The following is a 25932-nucleotide window of genomic DNA, read 5'->3' on the forward strand; positions in this document are numbered from 1 at the left end:
CTCTCCCACTCAAGTGAGGATTCTCTCTCTCCCTCTCTCTAAATAAATAAGTAAATAAGTAAATAAATACATCTTTAAAAAATTTAGTATAGGGAACCATAAGATGTACAGTGAAAACTAAAACTGACGATTATTACAATGAAGCTAAAGCATGAGTTATGAAATTGATTTAAGCAACATAAGAAAAAAACTATAAAAAATATTCTAGAGAAATATATATATACACACACATAATGATCAAATTGGTGGAAAGAACAATTCTCAGATTTCACATACATGTAAAATGTGTCCATAAGCAAGTACATGGTATTTGGTAAAGAAATGCAATGAAAAAATTTAGCCACTTAAAGATAAGACTTGTAAAATCAGTCAGTTAAAAGTAAAGTAAGGAAGTGTGAAAATGCACACACAAAAAGGGGCAGCAGGATCAGCCCCAGCCCTGAAAACTCCTTTCCCCTGAAGACCTGCACACACCCCTGCCCGCACCACATCTCCCAACCAGAATGTTCTGCAGGGCCTCAGTTCTGGTGGAGGTGGTGTCCAATATCATTTCACAAGCAGACCAGAGCACAGCTAGTTAACCCTCACCACATTCAGGGACCGACCAAACACGCCCACAGTGGGTGACAAGAGCCTCTGCAGGTGACTGCCAGAAGGGACACAGCTGTCAAAACACAACAGTGGAGTGTGCCAGGCCCTGGACGCTACATGATGTCTTCTTCATAAGAACATGACTTTCAGGAGCAGGAAGCATAACGGGTGTTTCTAACCACACACAAGAAGGCAGAAACTTCAAAAAATGTGAAGACGGAAGAATTTATCCCAAATGAAAGAACAAAATAAGTGAAAGAGATATAAGTAACATGCCCGATGGAGAACTTGAAGCAATGATCATAGAGACACTCACTGGGCTTGAGAGATGCCCGACGGAGAACCTGAAGCAATGATCATAGAGACACTCACTGGGCTTGAGAGATGCCCGATGGAGAACCTGAAGCAATGATCATAGAGACACTCACTGGGCTTCAGAGATGCCCGATGGAGAACCTGAAGCAATGATCATAGAGACACTCACTGGGCTTCAGAGATGCCCGATGGAGAACCTGAAGCAATGATCATAGAGACACTCACTGGGCTTCAGAGATGCCCGATGGAGAACTTGAAGCAATGATCACAGAGAGACACTCACTGGGCTTGAGAGATGCCCGATGGAGAACTTGAAGCAATGATCACAGAGACACTCACTGGGCTTGAGAGAAGAATGGCGAAGTTCGGGGAAGGCCTTACCACAGAGGTAAAACAGTTAAGAATTTGAGAGGCAGAATGCAATACCCGAGATTACTAACAGACGTGAAGCAATGAACAGAATGCTGGAAAAAGTAGAGGAACAACTAATGACCTAGCACACAAAGTAACAGAAAGCAATGAAGCTGAAGAAGAGAATGAAAGAATAATTATGCAACACGAAAACAAACCTAGTGAACGCCGTTGACTTCATCAAACGTAGTGACATTCGTTTCACAGGAGTCTCAGAAGAAGAGAGAGAGAGGAGGACATCAGATTTATTTGAGGAAATCACAGCTGAAGACTTCCCTTGTCTGGGAAGGAAACAGACATCAAGATCTAGGAGGCACAGAGAACTCCCATCAAAATCAAGAAAAGCAAGGGCACACCAAGATGTATTATAATTAATTTTGCAAAATATAGGGCTGAAGAAAAATTCTTAAAAGAAGCAAGACCAAAGAACTCAGCAATATACAAGAGAATATCCATAAGCCTAGCTGGATGTTTTTCAACAGAAACTTGGCAAAGCCAGAAGTGCGTGGCATGTATATTCAAACTGCTGAATAAGAAAAACCTGCAGCCAAGAATACGCTATCCAATAGGGCTATCATTCAGAAAGGAGAGATCAAGAGTTTCCTCGACAAACAAAAACTAAAGGAGTTAATGACCACAAAACCATCCCTGCAAGAAATACTAAAGGGGACGCTTTGAGTGGAAAAACAGACCAAAATTGACAATATGAAGGTAGGAAACACAGAAACAGTAAAAATGAATATTTCCATAAAAACACCAGTCAAGGAGCTCACACAGGCAAAAGGGTATAAAATCCAGTAACATGCGTAAAATGTAGAGAGGAGAGGAGAGGAGAAAAGAATGGGTTCAAATTTCGATGACCATCAACTTAATATAGACTGCTGTTTGCAGAAGAGACTATATTCAAAGCTAATGGAAACCATATATCAAAACCACTAATAAACATGCAAAGATTAAAGAAAAAGAATTCCAAATACATCACTAAAGAAAGTCAGCAAAACATGAAAGACAGGAAAAGATAAAAGAAACTCTCCAGAAACATCACAAAGTAATAAAATGACAATACATACATATTTATTAGTAATTACTTTGAATGGAAATGGACTAAATGCTCCAATGAAAAGATACACAGTGTCGGAGTGGATAAAAACCAACACCCATCTATCCGTTTTCTACAAGAGGCTGCTTAGAGACCCAAACACACCTGCAGATTGAAAGTGAAAGTATGGAGAAACATGTACCATGCAAATGGATGTCAAAACAAAGCTGGAGTAGCCATACCTAAAGAGCACAAAATGGACTTTAAAACAAAGACTAGAACAAGAGACAAAGAAGGACACTGTATAATCATAAAGGGGACACTCCAACAGAAGACATAACAATTGTAAATATTTATGCACCCAAAATGGAAGCACCCAAATATACAAAACAATAATAAACATAAAGGAAGCGACTGATACTAAAACAATAATAGTAAGGGACTTAAAACTCACTTAATCAACGGACATACCATCTAAAGAGAAAGCAAACAAGGAAACAATGGCTTTGGATGACACATGGGGCCAGATGGACAGAACAGATATATTCAGAACATTTCATCCTAAAACGGCAGAATATGCATTCTTTTCAAAAACACGTGGAACATTCTCCAGAACAGATCACATCTTGGGTCATAAAACAGGCCTCAATAAATACAAAAAGACTGAAGTCATACTACTCACCTTTTCTAATTGCAATACTATGAAACCTGAAGTCAACCACAGGAAAATATTTGGAAATACCACAAATACATGGAGATTAAACAACATGCTATTAAAGAATGAGTGTGACAACCACGAAATCAATGAAGAAATTTAAAAAATATATGGAAACCGATGAAAATAAAAACAAGAGGGTCCCAAACTGTTGGTACGCAGCAAACACAGTCCTAAGAGGGAAGCAGATAGAAATACAGACCTATGTCACATCACAAACAACCTAACCTTACACTTAAACCAGACAGAAAGAGAACAACAAACAAAGCATAAAGTCGGCTGAAGAAAGGAAATAACAAAGAGTAGAACATAAATAAATAATACAGAAACTAAAAAAAACCAGGGGTGCCTGGGTGGCTCAGTTGGTTAAGCATCCGACTCTTGATTTTGGCTCAGGTCACGATCTCACAGCTTGAGACATTGAGTCCTGCATCAGGCTCTGCGCTGACAGTGCAGAGCCTGCTTGGGATTCTCTCTCTCTGACCCTCCCTCCCCCTCTTTCTCTATCTCAAAATAAATAAACATTTAAAAAAAGAAGCTAAAAAACAATAGAACAGATCAATGAAACCAGGAGCTGGCTCTTTGAAAAAAAATCAATAAAAATGATAAACCTCTAGCAGACTTCTCACGAAAAAAGAGAAAGGATTCAAATAAATAAAATCACAAATGAGAAAGGAGAAATAACAATCCACACTACAGAAATACAATTATAAGAGAGTATTATGAAAAACGATATGCCAATAAATTGGACAACCTGGAAGAAATGGATAAATTCCTAGACATATAAATTACCAAAACTGAAACAGGAAAAAATAAGAAACTTGAACAGACTGACAACTAGCAATGAAATTGAATCAGCAATCCAAAATCTCCCAACAAATAAAAGCCCAGGGTCAGATGCCTTCACAGGCAAATTCCACCAAACATTTAAAGAAGAATTAATACCTATTTTTCTTAGACTATTCCAATAGAAAAGGTAGAAAAACTTCCCAGTTCATTCTATGAGGCTATCATTAACCTGATACCAAAACCAGTAAAAGACTCCATTAAAAAAGAAAACCACACACTTAACATCCCTGATCAAGTGGAATTTATTCCTGGGCTGCAGGGGTGGTTCAATCTTCACAAATCAATCAATGTGATGCATCACTTTAATAAAAGAAAGGATAAGAACCACATGATCCTTTCAATAGATGCAGAAAAAGCATTTGACAAAGTACAACATCCATTCATGAGAATAAACCCTGAACAAAGTAGGGTTGACGAACATACCGCGACATAATAAAGGCCATATACAAAAAACTCACAATGGGTATCATCCTCAATGGGGAAAAACTGAGAGATTTTCCTCTATGGTCAGGAATCAGACAAGGATGTCTGCTCTCCCCAATTTTATTCCACAGTACATTGGAAGTCCCAGCCACAGCAATCAGACTACAGAAAGAAATAAAAGGCATCCATATTGGCAGAGAAGAATTAAAACTTTCACTATTTGCAGATGACGTGACACTCTATATAGAAAACCCGAAAGACACCACCCAAAAAAATTGCTACCAGTGATAGACAAATTCAGTAATGTAGCAGAATACAAAATCAATGTACAGAAATCTGTTGCATTTCTATACACCTGTAATGAAAAACCAGAAAGAGATCGGAAAATCAATCCCATTTATGACTGCACCAAAAAAAGTAAGACACCTTGGAATAAACCTAACCAACGTGGACCTGCCCTCTGAAAACTACAAATCACTGATCAGAGAAATTGAATATGACACAAAAAAAATGGAAAGACATTCTATGGTCACAGATCGGAAGAAAATAATGTTGTTAAAATGTCTACACTACCCAAAGCAATCCACACACTGAATGCAATCCCGATCAAAATACCAACAGTGTTTTTCACAGAGCTAGAGCAAACGATCCTAAAGTTTGTGTGGAACCACAAAAGACCCCCAAATAAACAAAGCCACCTTCAAAAAGAAAAACGAAGCTGAAGGCATCACAATTCCAGACCTCAAGTTATATTACGAAACCATAGTGATCATAATAGTATGGCAATGGCACAAAAATAATCACATAGATCAATGGAACACAACAGAAAACCCAGAAATAGACCCACAACCACACAATCAACTAATCTGTGACAAAGTAGGAAAGAATATTAAACAAGAAAAAGAGAGTCTCTTCAACAAATGGTGTTGGGAAAACTGGACACCGACATGCAGAAAAAAGAACCTAGACCACTTTCTTACACCATACAACAAAATAAATTCAAAATGGATGAGAGACCTAAATGTGAGATATGAAACCTTAAAAAGCCTAGAAGAGAGCACAGGTAGTAATTTCTCTGACATCAGCCCTAGCAACGTCTTTCTCGAGATGTCTCCTGACACAAGGGAAACAAAAGCAAAAATAGATCACTGGGACCTCATCAAAATACAAAGCTTCTGCACAGCAAAGGAAACAATCAGCAAAACTACAAGGCAACCGACGGGATGGGAGAAGACATTTGCAAATGACATGTCAGATAAAGGGTTAGTATCCAAAATCCATAAGGAACTTATCAAACTCAACACCCAAAAAACAAATACTCCAGTGAAGAAATGGGCCAAAGACACGAACAGACACTTCTCCAAAGAAGACATCCAGATGGCCAACAGACACATGAAATGATGCTCAACATCACTCATCATCAGGGAAATACAGATCAAAACCACAATGAGATACCACCTCACACCTGTCAGAATGGCTCACATTCACAACCCAGGAAACCACAGATGTTGGCGAGACTATGCAGAAAGGGAACCCTCTCACATTGTTGGTGGGAACGCAAACTGGTGCAGCCCCTGTGGAACACTGTAGGGAGGCTCCTCAAAAAGTTAACAATAGACCTACCCTATGATCCAGCAATCACACTGTTCGGTATTTACACAAAACACACACACTAGAATATTACTCAACAATAAAAAAAAGAATGAAATCTTGCCATTTGCAACATGGATGGAGCTAGAGAGTCTATAAGGCTAAATGAAAGAAGTTAGTCAAAGAAAGAGAAATACTATACGATTTCACTCATATTTGGAATTTAAGTTACAAAACAGATGAGCAAAGGGGAAAAAGAGAGAGAGGGGGAGTGAGGGGGTAGAGAGAGGGAGAGCGGGAGGAAGAGGGGGAGAGGGGGGGAGAGAGAGAGAGAGAGAGAGGGCGAGAGAGAAAGGTAACCCAAGATATAGGAGGGAGGGAGGGGAAGGAGTGAGGGGGTAGAGAGGGAGAGGGAGAGGGAGAGAGAGAGAGAGAGAGAGAGAGAGAGAGAGAGAAAGGTAACCCAAGATACAGACTCTTAACTACAGGCAACACACTGATGGTCACCAGAGGGGAGGTGGGTGGGGTATGGGTAAAACAGTTGATGCGGATTAAGGAGTGCACTTGCTGTGATGAGCACAGGGTATGGAAGTGTTGAATCACTAAATTGTACACCTGAAACTAATATTACACTGTATGCTAACTAACTGTACTTTAAATAAAAGCTTTTTAAAAAGGAAGCAGAATCCTTCCTTGTGATAAACATTTCATTATGTGGGCAAACAGTATCCTTCATAGAAACTCATTCTCAGCATTTGGAATTCCAAGAATACATCATACCTTGGAGCTACGTTACAGAGGAAATGAAATAGAGCTCATTTGTGCACACTGCCGTCTAAAATCACAGATCTTAAACTTCCTGGAAGAAACACAAGAATAGTTGGAAAGTGTGTACGTGGGGAGGGTGGGTGAAGGTTTTTATGTGCTGTTATTTGAAGGGGGAAAAGGATATATTCCATGTAAATGATATGTTTGCAATGAAAACAAGATGATGCATAACATGAAGTATTCAGATGCTTCCAGATTTACAATATCCGCTTTGTTTAAAAAATACCTATTTTTGAGGTTATATTGTATGCAAAATACAGATGCCGTAAATGGGTGCATTTGGGATGCAATTGTTAAATGTTCTCAAACTTTCCATCATTAAATATCAGCTCATTGTTTAACCCCTCACATTAGCTGTTTGCTATTTTTTTTTTCTTCTGGTGAAAAGAATTTGGGTTTTACTCCTATATCATATCATTCTTTTTTTCCACAAAGTTTAACAAGTGGTCCCAAATAATAATTTAAAAAATAAGTAGAAGAATATTGCTTTAGAACTTGAATGACTATATTTATTTTTTTTTTAATTTTTTTTTCAACTTTTTTTTAATTTATTTATTTTTGGGACAGAGAGAGACAGAGCATGAACGGGGGAGGGGCAGAGAGAGAGGGAGACACAGAATCGGAAACAGGCTCCAGGCTCTGAGCCATCAGCCCAGAGCCTGACGCAGGGCTCGAACTCACGGACCGCAAGATCGTGACCTGGCTGAAGTCGGACGCTTAACCGACTGCGCCCGTCCAGGCGCCCCTTGAATGACTATATTTAAATAGATATTTGCTACTATTATTCTTAAGCAATATTCAAGACAGTTACCACTTTACTCAGTGTTTTTTCCGACCCTCACCAGGTATACCCACATGGAGGTTTAACAACGTCTCCTGGAACCGAAAAGCAATTATAGCAATATTCCAGGATATGAATAAATAAAAGGCACTTTCCTGTATACCAGCAGTGAACAGGTAGAATTGAAATTTTTTTTAAAAACTCTATTTACATTAGCACTCAAAAAATGAAATACTTAGGCATACATCACACAAAACTTGTACTACAAGATCTATATGAGGAAAACTACTATACTCTGATGAAAAAACAATTAGAAGAATATAATGCATGGAGAGACATTCCATGTTCATGGATAAGGAAGACTGAATATTGTCAAGATGGCTAATGCTTCCTGACTTGATCTAGAGATTCAATGCAATCCCAGTTAAAACCCCAGCAAGTTCTTTTATGCATTTCAAGAAACTGATTCTAAAGTTTATATGAATAAGAAATAAAGTTTATACACACTCACCAGAGATATTACATTTTTAAACAAACCATGTATTTTTTTTTCCTCAGTGGGAAAACCTCTTCCCCCAAATATATCCAAGGATTTCTCTCACACTTAATTGTAGAGTCTGCTGCTGAAAGTTCATGTCCTCATAGACACTGGCTGTTGATCTTATGAAAATATTTAAGCAATCATAAATCTCTATGCCAGAGATCGGCAAACTATTTCTATGAAGGGTCAGATAGTAGGTATTTTAGGCATGCTGGCTCAGGCAGTCTCTGCCACCAATTTTTTAAAGAACATTTTTAGCAATTCATTAAGGTGTGATTTACATACCACATTTTCACCCGTTGCAAGGTACAATTCAGTGATTTTTAGCAAATCTATACAACTGTGCAATCTTCACTAGAAACACATTTCAGAACATTTACATTAGTTCCAACAGGTGCCTGTGCCCATGTGTAGTGAGGACGACATCGAGCCCAGGTAAGTACTCATCTTTCCTCTTTATTTTTTGTATTTATTTATATTTTATTTATTTATTTTTTATTTTTTATGTTTAAGTAATCTCTACACCCGACGTGGGGCTTGAACGTCCAACCCCAAGATCAAGCGTCGCATGAGCTATCGACGGAGCCAGCCAGGCATCTGTCATCTACTTATCAAGAAAACTGTGGCCTTTGCAGAAACTTCAGGTCAAGGAGTCATAGAGTATGTAGTCTTTTGTGACTGGCTTCTGGTTTTTAAGGCTCTTTCTCGTGCTCTACTGCATCAGACGTTTGTTCCTTTCAACTGTGGAATACAACTCCACTGTATGGATGGACCACATTGTCTTTATTCACCCAGGGATGGGCAGGTGGATTGTTCCCAACTTTTAGCTTTAATGAATAATGGTGCTATGAACATGGGTCCAAGTGTACAAACGACCAGTGAAAAGATAAGTTGAGGGAATGCACAGTTGCACGGTGGTCAGAGTCAACCACGGTATATTATATACTTGAACAATTGCCAAGAGAGTATATATTAAATGTTCTCATTACACATACATGCGTGTGCAGTCATTATGTGATGTATGCACAGTTTACCTAACCCTACCTTCATCATTAGATCGTGGTATGTGAAGTGTACCAAATGAACACATTGTACCCCTTAAACTTACTCAGAGTGACATGCCAATTAAATCACAAGCTTTAGCTCTGCTGATTTAGTGCAAAAGGGTCCATGGACAACCCATAAATGAATGAGTATGGATGTTTTCCAGTAAAGCTTCATTTACAAAAATGACTGCTGGGCCATAATCTTCTGGTTCCTTGGTTTTGTTTTGTTTTGTTTTGTTTTTTTTAACTAGATGCCTGGAATTAGGAAAACTTATCATCACACCACGTGCTTTTTGGTTGATTGCCTGTCCCCCTGGCATTCCATAAAATCCAACTGGTTCAACAAGTTTCCTTCTGCAATGTAAAGATGACTACTGCTGGGGCCCCTGGGTGGCTCAGTAGGTTGAGCATCTGACTTGGGCTCAGGTCATAATCTCATGGTCCGTGAGTTCGAGCCCCATGTCGGGCTCTGTGCTGACAGCTCGGAGCCTGGATCCTGCTTTGGATTCTGTGTCTCCCTCTCTCTCTGCCCCACCCCTGTTCATGCTCTACATTTTCTCTCTCTCTCTCTCTCTCTGTCTCTCAAAAATAAATAAACATTAAAAACTTTTTTTAAAAAAAGATTGCTACTGATAAGGGGCGCCTGGGTGGCTCAGCTGGTTGAGTGTCCAGCTCTTGATTTGGGGTCGGGTCATGATCCCAGTGAGGGCATCCACACTGAGTCTGGAGCTGACTCGGGATGCGCTGTCTCCCTCTCTCTCAAATAAAAATAAATAAATACATTTTAAAAAAAGATTGCAACTGTTAATTTTCTAAAAGTACTCTAGGGCATTCTTCTACTCTATTCATATTTCCAGAATATCTTCACAAAAACAATAATAAAGAAGAAGTTCATTTTTGCTAGGAATAGGGAATTCTGGTGCTGGTGGATTTATGTGACATTTTCTAGGAACTCAGAAATGTTGACGGCAATGAATTTGAGAATGAAGTACAGTTTTTACCATTTCCCCACTCTCTAGCACACTTAATGTAGGCACATTAAGCTCCTACTTACTCCCAAGACAAAATTACTTTTCAAGAATATATTCCAAATACCAGATGCAGAAATTCTCTTTCAGAAATACAACTGTGACAGGGCAGCAATGTTCTTGCCATTCTGAACAGTTTTGGAAAAAGACTCAGCTCAGACCTTAAAATGACTGACTCATGGCTAAAATAAATGAAATAAAACTGAATTGAATTAATCACAAAATTACACGCTGAAGGGAAAATAAGGCTACATTAGAATAAGTATATGTTGCCGAGTACAGGACTCCTAGTAAAGAGGTGTAATTTATAGTCTGTATCAAATTGTTTCTACGGCATTTTTAAAGTTCAAGGTTACAAGCAAAATTCTATAGAAGTGGTCCTACTTTTCCACTCCTTTTAATCCCTGCCACCGTCCTGATAATTCACAGCAATATGCACGAAAAGGTCTTCCTTTTGAGGTATAAATAGGTCGGCCCTATAATTATCATTCATACGAGACATATACGTGGGTGGGAGGGAATAGTTATAATTATACAGGGACATGTACCATATCCCAAGGATTTCCTAAGTAAAAGTAAATTGCCTTCAATTTAGTAAACTCTGACTATAAAAATAACCTTATTTACATAAAATAATGCCACCAGCTTAATGATGAGAAATTAAAAAAAAAAACCAAAAAACTCTTGAACGGTTGTGTACCTACCCTTCAGAGTTAGTGAAATAATCTGTTCATAAACAATGAGTGAAAAAAAAAACAACTAAACTAAACAGACAAGAAAAATCACTGATCAACATCTATGTGCCAGCAGGACGCTGCTGAGCTCTGGCCATTCTTTCAACAAACGTCCATAATGTGCCATCCAAGTCACCTGTCGTAGGTACTTTGAAGTGACACCGGTCAGGCAATAGCCACATTTAGGGAGAAAGAAATGAGGTGTTTCCTAGTTCCTGGGTTGGGAATGCTGATGCCTGCTGGAAATCATCACACCTTGAAAAATATAGACAGAATGGAGTTAAAAGATTTGGACAATTGACACGACCCTTCCTCCTCTAAGTGTGCATTCACTCTGGGCAAAATGAATTCAAGACATTTATGTGATAACCAAAGGTCTATGTCCCGGACACTTGTAAGCAAGGGTCCAGATCTCAGTATGGAATTGTAGGCTGGAGATACAGACTTGCAATGACTAGGATGGAAGGATTTGAAACGTGTGTATATGGACTCATGCACACATGCACACTTACATACACATATTTAAATGATGTTTGTTATGTGTATGTGCATAAAATATGTAATTGATAATATAGACATATGCACGCATGTTATCTATGTAGGCATACATACATGATCATATTTCCATACATCTCAATTCCATCTTTTTTTTAATTTTTTTTTTCAACATTTATTTATTTTTGGGACAGAGAGAGACAGAGCATGAACAGGGGAGGGGCAGAGAGAGAGGGAGACACAGAATCGGAAACAGCCTCCAGGCTCTGAGCCATCAGCCCAGAGCCTGATGCGGGGCTCGAACTCACGGACCACGAGATCGTGACCTGGCTGAAGTCGGACGCTTAACCGACTGCGCCACCCAGGCGCCCCTCAATTCCATCTTTTATATACACAGAATTACATAATTTTATGTATACCTAAATGATGAATGTCTGTATCTCTGTATCATGTATCTATCACGTCAATCTACCTCCAGCATTTATGTATCATCTATCATCCATCCATCATATGTACAATACATCTCATCTGTTGTATGTATGTATGCATCTATCTACCTACCTACCTATCATCTATCCATCCATCCATCCATCCATCATATCTATCATCTATCTATCTATCTATCTATCATCTATCATTGGTCTTATCTATGTATCTATCTATCATTGGTCTTATCTATCCATCCATCCAACCATCCATCATATCTATGTATCTATCTATCTATCTTTCTATCTGTCTATCATCAGTCCTAACTATGTCAATGCATCCCTGTATCTATCTACCTACCTATCATCTATCCATCCATCATATCTATCTATCTATCTATCTATCTATCTATCTATCTATCTATCTATCATTGGTCTTATCTATGTATCTATCCATCATTGGTCTTATCTATCCATCCATCCAACCATCCATCATATGTATGTATGTATATATGTATCTCTCTCTCTCTCTCATCAGTCCTAACTATGTCCATGCATCCCTATATCTATCTATCTACCTACCTATTATCTATCCATCCATCCACCCATCATATCTATCTATCTATCTATCTATCTATCTATCTATCTATCTATCTATCATTGGTCTTATCTATCCATCCATCCACCCATCATATCTATCTATCTATCTATCTATCTATCTATCTATCTATCTATCTATCATCAGTCCTAACCATGTCCATGCATCCCTATATCTGTCTATCTACCTATCACCTATCATATCATATCTATGTAGATGTCATTTGTCTTATCTACATATCTTTCTGTCATCTATCTACACTGGTATCCACCTAGCATCTGTCATATCTATCTTGCTATCATCTCTCTATACTGATATCTGTCTACAATTATCTAATTTTGACCAGCTGCCTAAAGAAGTCCAGTCACAGGGTCCTTGAAGGCCCCTAAAATTATTAAGATCAGAAGAGACCCCACTAATGGAAGCAGAAACTCACGATTAAATAAGAAGTATTAGTGTCACAGAATCCAGGGACACTGCCTGTTACAATAACATGGCGAGAATTCACTCTCCACAAACGTTTGTTTCCACTGACACCTTGAGTGCTGAAGAGTGCTCAGTGAGAAGAATAATTGTGACAATCTTTATCTGAACATAACTTGCTCTCCTAGACTGAGATAACCCGCCCCCTGCCATCTGCTCATCTCAAACAGCGGGATTCATTGCTTCCTGAAAAGCCAAAGGTAGCCATTAAAAAATAAATAAATAAATGAGTCTTCAGTTCGAAAAATATAAAAATTACAAATAGCACTGTTGATAAATTATAACCTGATGGGGTTTCCTCGGACCGCGCTGAATTTCCTTCCATTTTGTGTCAAATCATTTTAAGACAGTAGCATCATTCACCTTCTGGAAGGAACTATAACTTTGCACATCTTTCTAAGCAAGGAAGTCCACTGTCACAGTGGGGGTGGTGTCCAAACCCACAGGGTTTTTAGACCTCTCGGCCACTGTGGATTGGAAGGTGTGCGTGGTCAGTGACCACGATCAACGTGAGCTGCGGAACACATCTGGTAGGAGCCATCAGCCACGGGAGGTTGATTAAGTCCAACAACCTTACTGTGCAAATGCTCAAGTCACTCTATAGGGAAGAGCTAAGAACTGCCCAAGAAGGGGCCCCTGGGTCGCTCAGTCGGTTAAGCATGTGATCTGATTTCAGCTCTTGTCACGATCTCCCAGTTCGTGGGTTTGAGCCCATCGGGCTGAGCGTGAAGCCTGCTTGGAATTCTCTCTCAGCCTCTCTCTCTGCCTTGTCTTGCTCATGCTCTCTCTCTCTCAAAATAAATGACCTTGAAAAAATCAACAACAACAAAAATATCCTAGAAGATATCACCAAATACCCAAGCTAGATCTGGACATGCTCCTAATGTGAACATTAGGAGAGCACATCTGTGGTCAGCAGATGTCTCCAGAGATGTCCATGCAAACCCCTGGAGCCTGCGGAAGCTGGAGACCGCCTTTAAGGGAACGCCAGCAGGGACGTGGGGGTCCCAGTCCTAACAACGACGGAAGCAGGTGAATTCCGCCAACAAGCAGAACCAGCTTGGAACCAGTAAGAAACAGACGTGGCAGTCCGCCCTGAGACTATGTGCCCGGCGCAGAAGTCGGGCAGATGCGGGGCGAGAAAAGACAGCGAGTGTCCCATTAGTGCAAATAGGCTGGAAGACAGGCGAGGAGTTAGAGAGACACGTGCACTGCTAAGTGAACCACACGTGATCGGGAGTGAAAACCAGGAGGACGTGGAAACACACCCAGTCGAGCAGTGGATAAAGGGAAGAAAATGAAAATGAAGGCAGGGGAAAGCTTCTTCTGTGGGGTGGGCGGTGACGGACAGATGACAGGGGCAGCACTGATGATGATTTTCAGGGCCACAGGGAGGACCTGTTTCTTCACTGTGTTGCTGGTGCATTACATCTGCAAGATTTGCCACGGGCGTGTGGAGCTGTTTATGCCATACGTATTTCATTTTATTTTTCTCAGGTTTTATTTATTTTGTCAGAGAGAGCAGGGGAGGGGCAGAGAGAGAGGGAGAGAGCATCCCAAGCAGGCTCTGTGCTGTCGGTGCAGAGCCCGATGCGAGGCTCAATCTCACCAAATTGGGAGATCACGACTTGAGCCGAAATTAACAGTCGGGTGCTTAACCCACTGAGCCAGCCAGGCGCCTCGCTATGCATACATTTTAAACCTGAAGGTCGGGGCGCCTGGGTGGCTCACTCCGTTAAGCATCCGACTTCAGCTCAGGTCATGATCTCACCGTTCGTGAGCTCGAGCCCCACATCTGACAGCAAAGAGCCTGCTTTAGATCCTCTGTCTCTCCCTCTCTCTCTGCCCCTCCCCTGCCTGCTCGCTCTCTTTCAAGTAAAGAAACATTTAAAAAAATAAGTGATAAATAAAACTGAACATCAACGATACATCGATTTGTTTCAACAAGTCAACATACACACAATGTAACAAATTGCACCTTTTGCTAATCTATTTGCCACATCCATAATGCCACAGGCTGATACATACGACCTGAACACACAAGTCTGTACTTTATAGCAAACACAGGTGGCTCCACGAAAATCAGGCAAAATATATGAATAGGCTGAGGGGTTTTCGTTCCTATGAAGATTGATGAAATAAATGACAAGATCCTCAAAGTTAGTGCTACATTTCAAAATTGCAACCTAAAAGTGCATTTGATTGTGAACCTCGCTTTGTCAAGTACTGACGTGTCGGAACACTTGATAAAGGCAAGCCCGGTGGGGAGGTAAGGATCCCCAGGCACTTCCGATGGGAGTGTGCGTTTGTAACAACTGAAAGAGAAAGCTGTCTCTACCTATGAGGTTGAAATCAGTGAAAAGGCTGAATCCTGTGCACCTGCTTTAATGTATTCCTTGGGACTACCTCGTGTATGTGTGCTACGAGTGAGGCAGGATGTGTGCTCTAGCATTGCATGAAAGAAATAAAACAAATGTGGGCGCCCGGGTGACTCATCCAACTTCAGCCCAGGTCATGATCTCACCGTTCATGGGTTCGAGCCCCGTGTGGGGCTCTGGGCTGACCGCTCAGAGCCTGGAGCCTGCTTCAGATTCTGCGTCTCCCTCTCTCTCTGCCCCTCCCCAACTCGTGTTCTGTCTCTCTCTTTCTCTCTCTCCCAAAAATAAATAAATATTAAAAAGAAAGAAAGAAAGAAAAGAGAACCCACAAACATAAAAAAAAACCTGAAAAGGACCAAAATGCCCATGAAGAGAAGAAAGTTATGTTGTGTGACCTACTCCCATAACATACAGCACTGAATGCCTGTTTCAAAAATGTAAACTGTATCTACATGAAATCATAGGAATATTTCTCAAAACAAAATAACAACGTGAGAGAAGTGAATGCATGGTATCATATATTATTTATAGATTTTTAAATTGCATAATTTCCTAAAGTTATTATAGCTATGCTTACATTTAGGAGAATTATTTAAAAAAATGTTGTGTTGGGGCACCTGGCTGGCTCAGTCCGTGGAGCGTGCAACTCCCGAACTTAGGGTCATGAGTTTGAGCCCCACGTTGGTCCGTGGACATTACTTTAAAAAACAAAAACCCAAAAAAAACAAAAGAAGGATTTTTTTTTAAGTGCTGGGTTGTTTGAACTTAGGATAATGATTCCTTCTGGGGCGCCTGGGTGGCTCAGTCAGTTAATTGTCTGACTTCGGCTCAGGTCATGATCTCCCAGTCCGTGAGTTCGAGCCCCGCGTCGGGCTCTGTGCTGACTGCTCAGAGCCTGGAGCCTGTTTCCGATTCTGTGTCTCCCTCTCTCTCTGTCCCTCCTCCGTTCATGCTCTGTCTCTCAAAAATGAATAAACTTAAAAAAAAAAAGATAATGATTCCTTCTGTGAGGCAAGAGATAGATCTTTCCAAGAGATTTACATCTTGGAAAGATGTAAATAGTTTTTAAAACTGTATGAAAATAAACAAGCTAGACACAATGTAGATCTCATCGTTTACTGTGGCACTTATGTCAGAGATGTGTCTGTGTATCCAGGTATGAGAAGATAATTAAAATCATAGTTCTCATGAATGTAAATTAAATGTGGGGCGCCTGGGTGACTCAGTCGGTTAAACGTCCAACTTCGGCTCAGGTCACGATATCACAGTTCACGAGTTTGAGCCCCGCGTCGGGCTCTGTGCTGCCAGCTCGGAGCCTGGAGCCTGCTTCGGATTCTGTGTCTCCCTCTCTCTCTGCCCCTCCCCTGCTCTCACTCTGTCTGTCTCTCTCTCTCAAAAACATTAATTAAAAAAAAAAAAAAAACAATGTAAATTAAATCCACAATAAAATAGAGATATTTCCTGGAGGTACTATTTTTCTAAAAACGCCCCAGCAGCAAGCTGCTGACAGATCTGCTGGGAAGGCTGAAAGACAGTGGGTAATTCAAACACCTATATGTGACCTTTCCCATCCAATGGAGCCCCAGGTCTTGAGGGTGTGAGGCCACACGTATGCACTCGATTTCATTGCCACGACTGAATGCATTTGGTCTTTGCTGACCTACCTCCTGCCTCCCTCTAAGGACAGGCTGCCAATGGAGGAGAGGGGTAAGCAATGGGCACTGGTAGAGACCCTTTATTTGCAAGTGAACTTTTGGACAAACGGACCCGGGGTGCCGTGTTCTACCTTCTCCCTGTTGCCCGTCTATCACCTCAAAAGGCGTTGCAAGTGTTGATTCGTGTCTATGTTTCAACTGATCATAGGATGAACATCCCCCCTGGAGCTCAGATCTAAGCCACTTGCTTTAAGTGAGCTTTCCACCAGACTCATGCATTGCAAGACCACGTCACGCCCCTGTTCGGTTGCATTTGCACGCCGTTCCGATCCCGTTGACATACAGCTCTGTCCTGGCCAAGGAGGGAAGGACAGAATTTCCACGCCAGTTGGTGATGGGGTCGAGCTCCAATTCTCCTCCAGGGGTGCACAATCTGATCTGATTGTCTAACAACCGGACGGTCGTAGAAACTCAATAAATATTTGATGACAGAGCAAATGGAAGCCACATTTAGATGCAACTTGGCAGAAAGAACAAACACCTACCAAGACAGCAGACAACGGGAATTATTTCTAAGACAGTCGGGGCTGCCATGTATGTGCCCCACCCACAGGAAAACGCGCATAAAACGATCACTTTCCAGATCGACAGCTGGGCAGGGGAAGGCTGGTTGCTTCCAATGTGGTTCAAGAGATAAATATACCAGGCAACCTAGCACATGGTTTTGTTTTTTTTTTCTTCTGAGGACAGAAAGTATCAAACAGTCGCACATGCACAACACTTCAAGGAAAAATGCGACACACGACTGTGTCTACATCACTGACGGCAAACGAAGAAGGGAGACACTGAGTAGGATTTCCTGCCATAGAGAGATCATCTCTACACAAGGGAAGAATCGACCTAATATGAAAACAAAAGGAAAATACCAACAGCAACAAGAAGGCCTGTGGACGGGGGTGCCAAGTCCAGGAGGCAGAACAGAAAGCACAGGGGATGTTTACGGGGTCAGACACAGGTCTGGACAAAGGTGTTCCCAATTCACGGTGAGGGAAATTGAGTTTACGGAACAGGGAGACTTTCACGGTCTGGGAAAGCAAGGTACCGCTGGCGAGAGTCCAGGCATTGGACAGGACACCCCTGCTCGAAGGTCAACCAAAACCACGCATACGTTGGGATTCCTCCCACGCGTGACGTTAGATTTTTAGAACGAACGTGTAGATCCACACATTTCTCTACACTTTGCGTACTCTACGCAAATGATATACGGTGGAGCCATTTGGGCAACTCTTTCCTCCAGACATTACACCTTCTGCTCTCGGTGAGCATCTGGATGGCTTTCGTTCTTTGTTCGATCAGCACGCTCGTGATGATGCAATGCCATTATTTTTTTATCCCTTTGGTGCAAATACATGAGAATCTCTTTAGGTTATGTAGCCAGAGCTGGAATAATGGGGCATTACAGCATACACGACCCAGTGTGGATTCCCGAAGACGTGTGTTGTGAATAGCTACACGCCCATGGCAGGTTAAAAGTACTCCTGTGATGCTAAGAATGTTTCTGTGACGCTGAGACACGGTCAGGGCATCTCGTTACCGGATTAATTATGGTCTGTGGGGCGTTGCCTCTCTAAAGTTATCATTTATCCCTTTGTAATTACTGCGTATCTGTGGGAGATGGTTGGAGACCATGAAAACATTGTCCTTTTCTTGGCTAGTTCAGACTTTATATTGGCCTCATTCCTTCCAGAGGTATCAGAAATTCTTCTCTAAGGTAGGGGGTCTCTCTTGTTACCCATTTAGTCATGAAATTATAGCCGATAGCTGCAGGAACTTCACTGATTTTCAGGTAACCCTATGGGTTCTAATTTAGTGCTGTTGTTAGTGGGTCGTCCCATTTCCTCCCACTTTCTCAAACCGAAGCTCCTTTGGTTTGAGGAGTGCATCCTTCCCACAAAACATCAGACAGGTGCGGACTGAGAGATATTCAACAAAACACTTACCGTTATTCTCCAAGTGTTCGGGTCACGAAAGATCCGGAAAGATGTAGGGCCTTCCCCATGCAGGAGGACAGTCAGCCGCCGTGGCCAAGATGTAACGTGGGATCCCAGAATGGATCCTGGACTGGGAAAAACAAATACATAAAAGGAAATGGCATTCGAATTATGTGTGTACTTTGCAATCTCGTGCCAAAGTTAATTTCTTAGTTTCAATAACTGTAGCATGGTTTATACAGAGATCAATGTGGGAGGAAGAGGGGTGAAGGCAAGATCCCACTACCCCGTGTCCTTGTCCAAATCAACATGGCCAGATTCTGTTGTGCTCGTAGGCTACGAGAAATTTCTGAGATTTGTTTATCTTTCTGGTGACCCATGTTTTCTGTCATTGCACCAATACTGGGTGGATATTTTAATTTTTTATTGATTATTCATTTATTTTGAGAGACAGCGAGCAATTGGGGAGGGGCAGAGACACACACACACACACACACACACACACACACACACACACACAGAATCCCAAGCAGGCTCCAGGCTGTCGGCACAGAGCCTGACATGTGGCTCGAACCCAGGAACTGTAAGATCGTGCCCTGAGCCGAAATCAAGAGTAGGATGCTTAATCAGCTGAGGCACCCAGGCACCCCAGTGGGCTGATATTTTAAATTAAATTATATAGATCTTACCAAAGAGTACTGAGAATTAAAATCTATTGAAATGTTTTCTCTTCCCCACACGCAAATTCTGACACTGTCTGGTTAAGTATTCTCCTCCCAGCTCTTTGAACTTTGAATGATTTCTATGATCATGGGGCAAATGTCTCCTCGCCTTTATTCTACAGTGATCACCATTGTCTCATGGCAAAAACAGTTGTGATTTGCCTGAATTCACGCAGAGATGACAGGAATATATTCGGTCCCTGGGTACTTCAAGGATGGGAATGGCTAGTTCCTGCCTCTCATATTTTCAGGGTTCAGCAGAGCAGCTGCTAGGCGAGAAAAGGAAGAACGTGAAGAAATCTCACCAAATGCCAGGCTGTCCTTGGGAAGTGTGGGACTCTCTTCATTTCCTGCCTTAACCCCCATTCCAAACACCTGTAACTGTGACGTTTCCTTTCCCATACGGCTGTTTAGACAGGAGAGAAAATTCAGGACTCTCCCTTTGGTTTTGGCCCCTTTACTGAATGTGGTCTTTCGTTTGCTGTGCCTTTGGGACATCCCTCCTTTGCGTTATTGTGATTTTTATTTCGCAAGAGGAAATCAAAAAGTTGATGATACACATAGCTTTTTGTTTTCTGCACATGGGAGTTGGTTAAGTGTTAAGCATCTATTTATTTATCCGATAACGTGGTCAACATCAAAAGTACTTGAAGACCGGTATGCTAGAAGGTGTGGTCATGCGGGGGCGCCTGGGTGGCTCAGCCGGTTAAGTGTCCGACTTCGGCTCAGCTCATGACTTCGTGGTTCGTGGGTTCGAGCCCCACGTCGGGCTCTGTGCTGACAGCTCGGAGCCTGGAGCCTGCTTTGGATTCTGCGTCTCCCTCTCTCTCTCTCTCTGCACCTCCCCTGCTCACGCTTTCTCTCTCTCAAATATAAATAAAATAAACATTTTTAGAATGGAGGAATACTGGGGAGGTAACCGCCTGGCATTTAGGGAACTTGACACAGGATGCGGACAACATTTACTATTAGAATCGAATACAGGTTTATGGGGCGCCTGGGTGACTCAGTCGGTTAAGCGTCCCACTTCAGCTAGGTCATGATCTCGCAGTTTGTGAGTTCGAGCCCCACGTCGGGCTCTGTGCTGACAGCTCAGAGCCTGGAGCCTGCTTCAGATTCTGTGTCGCCCTCTCTCTCTGACCCTCCCCTGCTCATGCTTTGTCTCTCTCTGTCTCAAAAATAAATAAAACATTAAAAAAACAAAAATAAAAAAAAAAAGAATCGAATGCAGGTTTACCAGACAGTCCTAAAAAAACAGACTATCATTACTACAAGTTATCAAGCCCCAAAAGTTTTAGGAGTAGGTTTTAGATGAATGCGTTCATGATCATGGGATGTGTTGTGACTTCCTGAATTTAAGGTTCACACAGACAATGAGATAATGCAGTCACAGCTCAGCAACAAGTCTGGATATCAAATGAATGAATGAATGAATGAATGAAAGAACAGAAACGAAATGTGGCAGACAGAGATGGAGTAAAAACTGAATAAACGTGCAGGAGATATTTTGAAACCATAGAACGTTAAATCGATGGCATCGCCTGGATCATATTAGCATGACTCATAATTCCTCCTACTGATGGCCGCCAAAATGGCAAGACAAGAGAGAAGTGTAGATGCCAGAAAGGATTGCATCGTAAGCCTTATATCCCCACTGTTAAGAAACCGAGGGTCGGTTTATTCAAGTATCGAACATCGTTTTTCTACGCTTGTCCAACATAAGACACGTATGTGGCTGCACAGAGCATCTGTAGTCTGATCAGAAACCACGTCTGCCTTCTAAATCCAAAACCAATTGGAATGATGTTTCCTGAGTTTTGTTCTGCCTCACCTCCAGTCCCTGAAGGAGACTTAATTCCTCCCTTCCTTGGTTATTTGCTGACTTTCGCAGGAATCAGGAGCTCTCAGTTTGCCCAGGTCTGAACACAGCAGTAGGTCAACAAGCTTGAAATCAGGGACCTTGGTCAACATGTGTTATGAGTCCAGGATGATTCAAGGCATCTCCCCAGGAGAATGATTTCCGTAAGCGCTCATATTAGCATGCACAGCAGTGAGATTCACCTAACACACCCCATTTGGGATACACCTTAGTTATAAGAAGAATCTGGCCAATCGTTACTCATCCACAGAAGTGCATTCACCCAATGGAGCCCACCTCCTGGAGGTTTCTAATGTACTGTCTTCGTCAGAAAGACAAAGAAGGAATCCTTTATTTTTTTGTCCCTGTAGACACGTAAGGTTTTGATGACCGCCATATTACCCACTGTTATTTCTAGGCTACTAAAATTTACTCTGCAATGAAAGGGAACATGATCTCCATGTGATACAATATTTTTACGCACAATTTAGGGGAGGGAGGGCATCTTGTCACCAAGTGGCTTTTCATGCTTTGAATGAGTGTTTACTTCTCCTTTTAGCAAAGTTTCATAAAACGTGGCCCTACATTTTATGGAAATAGTGACCCTCGATTCAGAAAAATCTCACCCTGAAGTTAAAATTTTTAACAGGTACTTCTGAGATGTTTTATCGTGACGAAGACAGACCACACTCAGTTTTCCCACTAAATTCTGGAAAAGAAACACCTCCTTATAAAATGTAACTTTGGAGCAAAGCCACATTTCTGATGAAAACAAACCGAATGTTCCCCGCGTTCAACATTGGACTATGGAAAGCATCTCTCCAAGATCCGTGTGGGTAGATGGGGACGTGGCTGGGTGGGGACATGCATCCTTCACACTGTAACTCATCACCACCGAGGCTCAGTCTGGAAAGGTGTTGGGCCAGAGTAGTATTAACACAAATCGACTGCAAAACGGTGTAGCAGAAGGGAGTGCAAAATCCACTGTCCGTTTCTTCCACAAAAGGAATACATTTATCCCCATCTTGCAAAGTCTCTTTATACTGTTTCCCCACCTTTAACATCAGGATTTGAGAAATTCCCCAGGACCTCCAGGATTTCTGTTCACAGCCCTCCAAAATAATAAAGCCACTTCCCTATCACATTGCCCCCAAAGTCTCATCTTACACATTTGCTAATTTCTTTGTTTTCCTGCAGTGAGAAGCAAGACATTAATGGGGGAAAAATGCAAAGCATGGTAAAGAAACGGTCATGGTTTTCCAGATCCCCACCAACTGAAATTATCTGAAATGATGCAAAGCCTAGAGGATGTCTGAGGCAAGTGTTCATGTGAGTATCTGCGGTGGGGAGGCAGGGGGAGGCCAGGGCTCCCTACAGGGGCAACGAGAGAAGGTTTGGGGGCACAGCTTGTTAGATCTGCTCTGCGTGTTTTCGCAGGAAAACCACCACTGTCCTCGACGAGCAGTATCCCTGTAGCACCAAGAGTTGTGAGATGACAGTTGAAGAAACCATTCATGCATGATGCCCAGCAGGCTTCCTGTATTTTTTTTTCCTCCACTTTGTCTCCAACCAAACTGTCTGCTGCAGGGAGTCACAACCTGGGACACAGCCCTTTGAAGGGCTGTGGTTTCTTGACTTCTCAGGTGCAATCTCCCTGGAGGACGTGGCTAACGAGTTGACACGGAACGAGGATGGCCAACAGGTCTACCTGATGATCCTCGGCCAACCTCGGACTCAGCTGGGGGACTAGCCCGGGCCTGGCATTCAGCTTCTTTCTTGGTCTGTTACTAGACTACTGGCCAGTAAGAAGGCACTAGGGGGAAGCTGAGAGTTAGGAGGAGAGCAAAGGGGTCCTGCGAAGGGGGCAGCAAAGGGGTCCTTGCTGCCACACAACAGTGGACGGTTCTGGCAGCTTCCTGGAACACTCCATCACACACGCTCTGGGGCGCCGGCCAGGGCAGCAAAGGTGGTCCCTGCAATTCTGCCCGAGCCACCGTCACAGAGTAGCCAAGCCCTGCTGAGCACAGCCTCCCGGGGGTAACCCCGGCAGCTCAGGGGCCCAGGTGCTGCTTCCTAGTCTGGAGCACCTGTCTATCCACCTGCTGTATCGAAACCCAACGGAAGCACACAGTGACGTCTGAGTCACCCTGACTGCACCCTGACAGATACATCTGGTGGTACATCAGTAGAACCGGTGGGCCAGGGGCATAGTATAAAAGGCGACAGTTTGGGGCGCCTGTGGCTCAGTCTGTTAAGCATCCAATGCTCAACTTTCAGCCCAGGTCATGATCTCACGGTGCCTGAGTTTGAGCCCCTGTGCCGGGCTCTGTGCTGGCAGCACAGAGCCTGCTTGGGATTCTGTCTCTCTCTCTCTCTCTCTCTCTCTCTCTCTCTCAAAATAAATAATATAAACATTTTAAAAAAGAGATAGTTTATAGTCTATTACATCATATTATGTTATATATGTATTATATATGGCTAGACGATATTTGTTATATAATATTTAATGCAAATGTATATATCATATGGTAGAGTATATTTCTTATATTTATATATTAGGTTATATTTATTTTATATATTTATAAATTGCATATTTATGGTTATTACTATGTAGCTTTATACATTGATACTGTGTATTTGTCTAATTTGATGTCACATATTACATATTTTAATACATCTTATATATTTATTACACATTTATATATTACATTTTACACATGTATGTTATATTCATATTATATATCTTATATATATTTTCCATTTATATTATGTTTTCTACATTTACTTATACATTACCCATATTTACAAATATGTAAAATATGTTAAAATGCAAATATATAAATATTATATATTTGATATAATGTATAAACATATAAATATATTTAATATATGAGTATATATTTAGTGTCTATAAATATATATGTATTTTTTTAAGTTTTTTTTTTAACGTTTATTTATTTTTGGGACAGAGAGAGACAGAGCATGAACGGGGGAGGGGCAGAGAGAGAGAAGGAGACACAGAATCTGAAACAGGCTCCAGGCTCTGAGCTGTCAGCACAGAGCCCGACGCGGGGCTCGAACCCACGGACCACGAGATCGTGACCCGGGCTGAAGTCGGACGCTTAACCGACTGAGCCACCCAGGCGCCCCTCTATAAATACATATTTTAAATATATGCTATAAATTGCAGCTCAGTAATTTTTTTTAAGTAATGGGTATACCTTCTTCCAACTGAGCCAGCAAGGCTCCCCTAATTTTGTTGTTGTTTTTTTTTTAATAAAATTCCAAGTTTATTTATTTATGAGAGAGCAGGGTATGGGGCAGGGAGAGAGGGAGACAGAGAATCCCAAGCAGAATCCACACTGTCAGCATAGAGCCCGACGTGGGGCTCAAACTCACAAACCGTGAGATCATGCCCTGAGCTGAAATCAAGAGTCACATGCTTAACAGACTGAGCCACCCAAGTGCCCCTAATTTTTTTTAAAGATGATTCACGTTTATTCCTTTTTGGGGGGATAACACATTGCACAGAAAGCTCAGATATGGACCGACCCATACATGGTCCATTTGTTTTCCACAAGAGAATTAATTACTAATGAAAAAGTTCCTTCTCCATGAACCAAACCATGGTAACAGAGAAACAAAGTCTTCTACACAAGCAATAAAGGAACAACTTGATATACTTAGGAGGAAATGTCTACGGTTTGGGGATGGAAATAGGAAAAAGCGATCACTGATCAGCTTTGAGAGATTCTGAAGTCCATCCACCTCTCTTCTGCAGATTTGAGAATCTGTCCGCTAGCTGGAAAGGTTGGAACGATTAAAACAGATATTACACATAAGTACCTCACATCATGTGCAGTAACGGTCCCTATTACATCCTTGGCCTTGCCATATATACAGAGATAGATAGATAGATACAGATATAGATAGCTATAGCTATCGATATATAGATAGATACAGATAGAGACATAGGTACATCTTCATGAGGTACCCACCAACATGAATTGAATTACTTGTTGTGTCTACTTTAAAATTATACATTTTCTGAGTCTGTATATTGGAATAAAGTTAAATGTAAAGCTTATATCAAAAAGTGCAGAGAGGGGAGTCTGGCTGGCTCACTGGGCTGAGCGTTCTTGACTCTTGATTTTGGCTCAGGTCATGATCCCAGGGTCATGGGATCTCCAGAGACGTAAGATCAAGCCCCGAATCAGGCTCTGCAGTGAGCAAGGAGTCTGCTTAGAATTCTCTCTCTCCCTCTCTCTCTGCCCCTCCCCGCCACATGCTCTCACTGCGTCTCAAAAAAAAAAAAAAAAAAAAAAAAAAAAGAATGCCGAGAATCTTGTAACCCACACACGGTTTAACCACAGAATCCACGAAATGGCAACTTTTGTTTGGGCAGGAAAAGTTCACCTTTTTTTTTGGAAAACTTC

General features: G+C 41.7%; 1 long non-coding RNA gene across 1 annotated transcript in view; it reads right to left on the reverse strand.

Annotated features, from left to right (window-relative positions):
- LOC128311542 (uncharacterized) overlaps positions 1-25932 on the reverse strand; it is a 200107-nt gene that overhangs the window by 168431 nt on the left and 5744 nt on the right. The window contains exon 2 of the long non-coding RNA XR_008289991.1: positions 18926-19046. This is a non-coding gene — a long non-coding RNA (uncharacterized LOC128311542). The remainder of the gene's footprint in view (positions 1-18925; positions 19047-25932) is intronic.

The sequence above is a fragment of the Acinonyx jubatus genome, chromosome X (assembly GCF_027475565.1).
Source record: "Acinonyx jubatus isolate Ajub_Pintada_27869175 chromosome X, VMU_Ajub_asm_v1.0, whole genome shotgun sequence".
NCBI classification, from domain to species: domain Eukaryota; kingdom Metazoa; phylum Chordata; class Mammalia; order Carnivora; family Felidae; genus Acinonyx; species Acinonyx jubatus.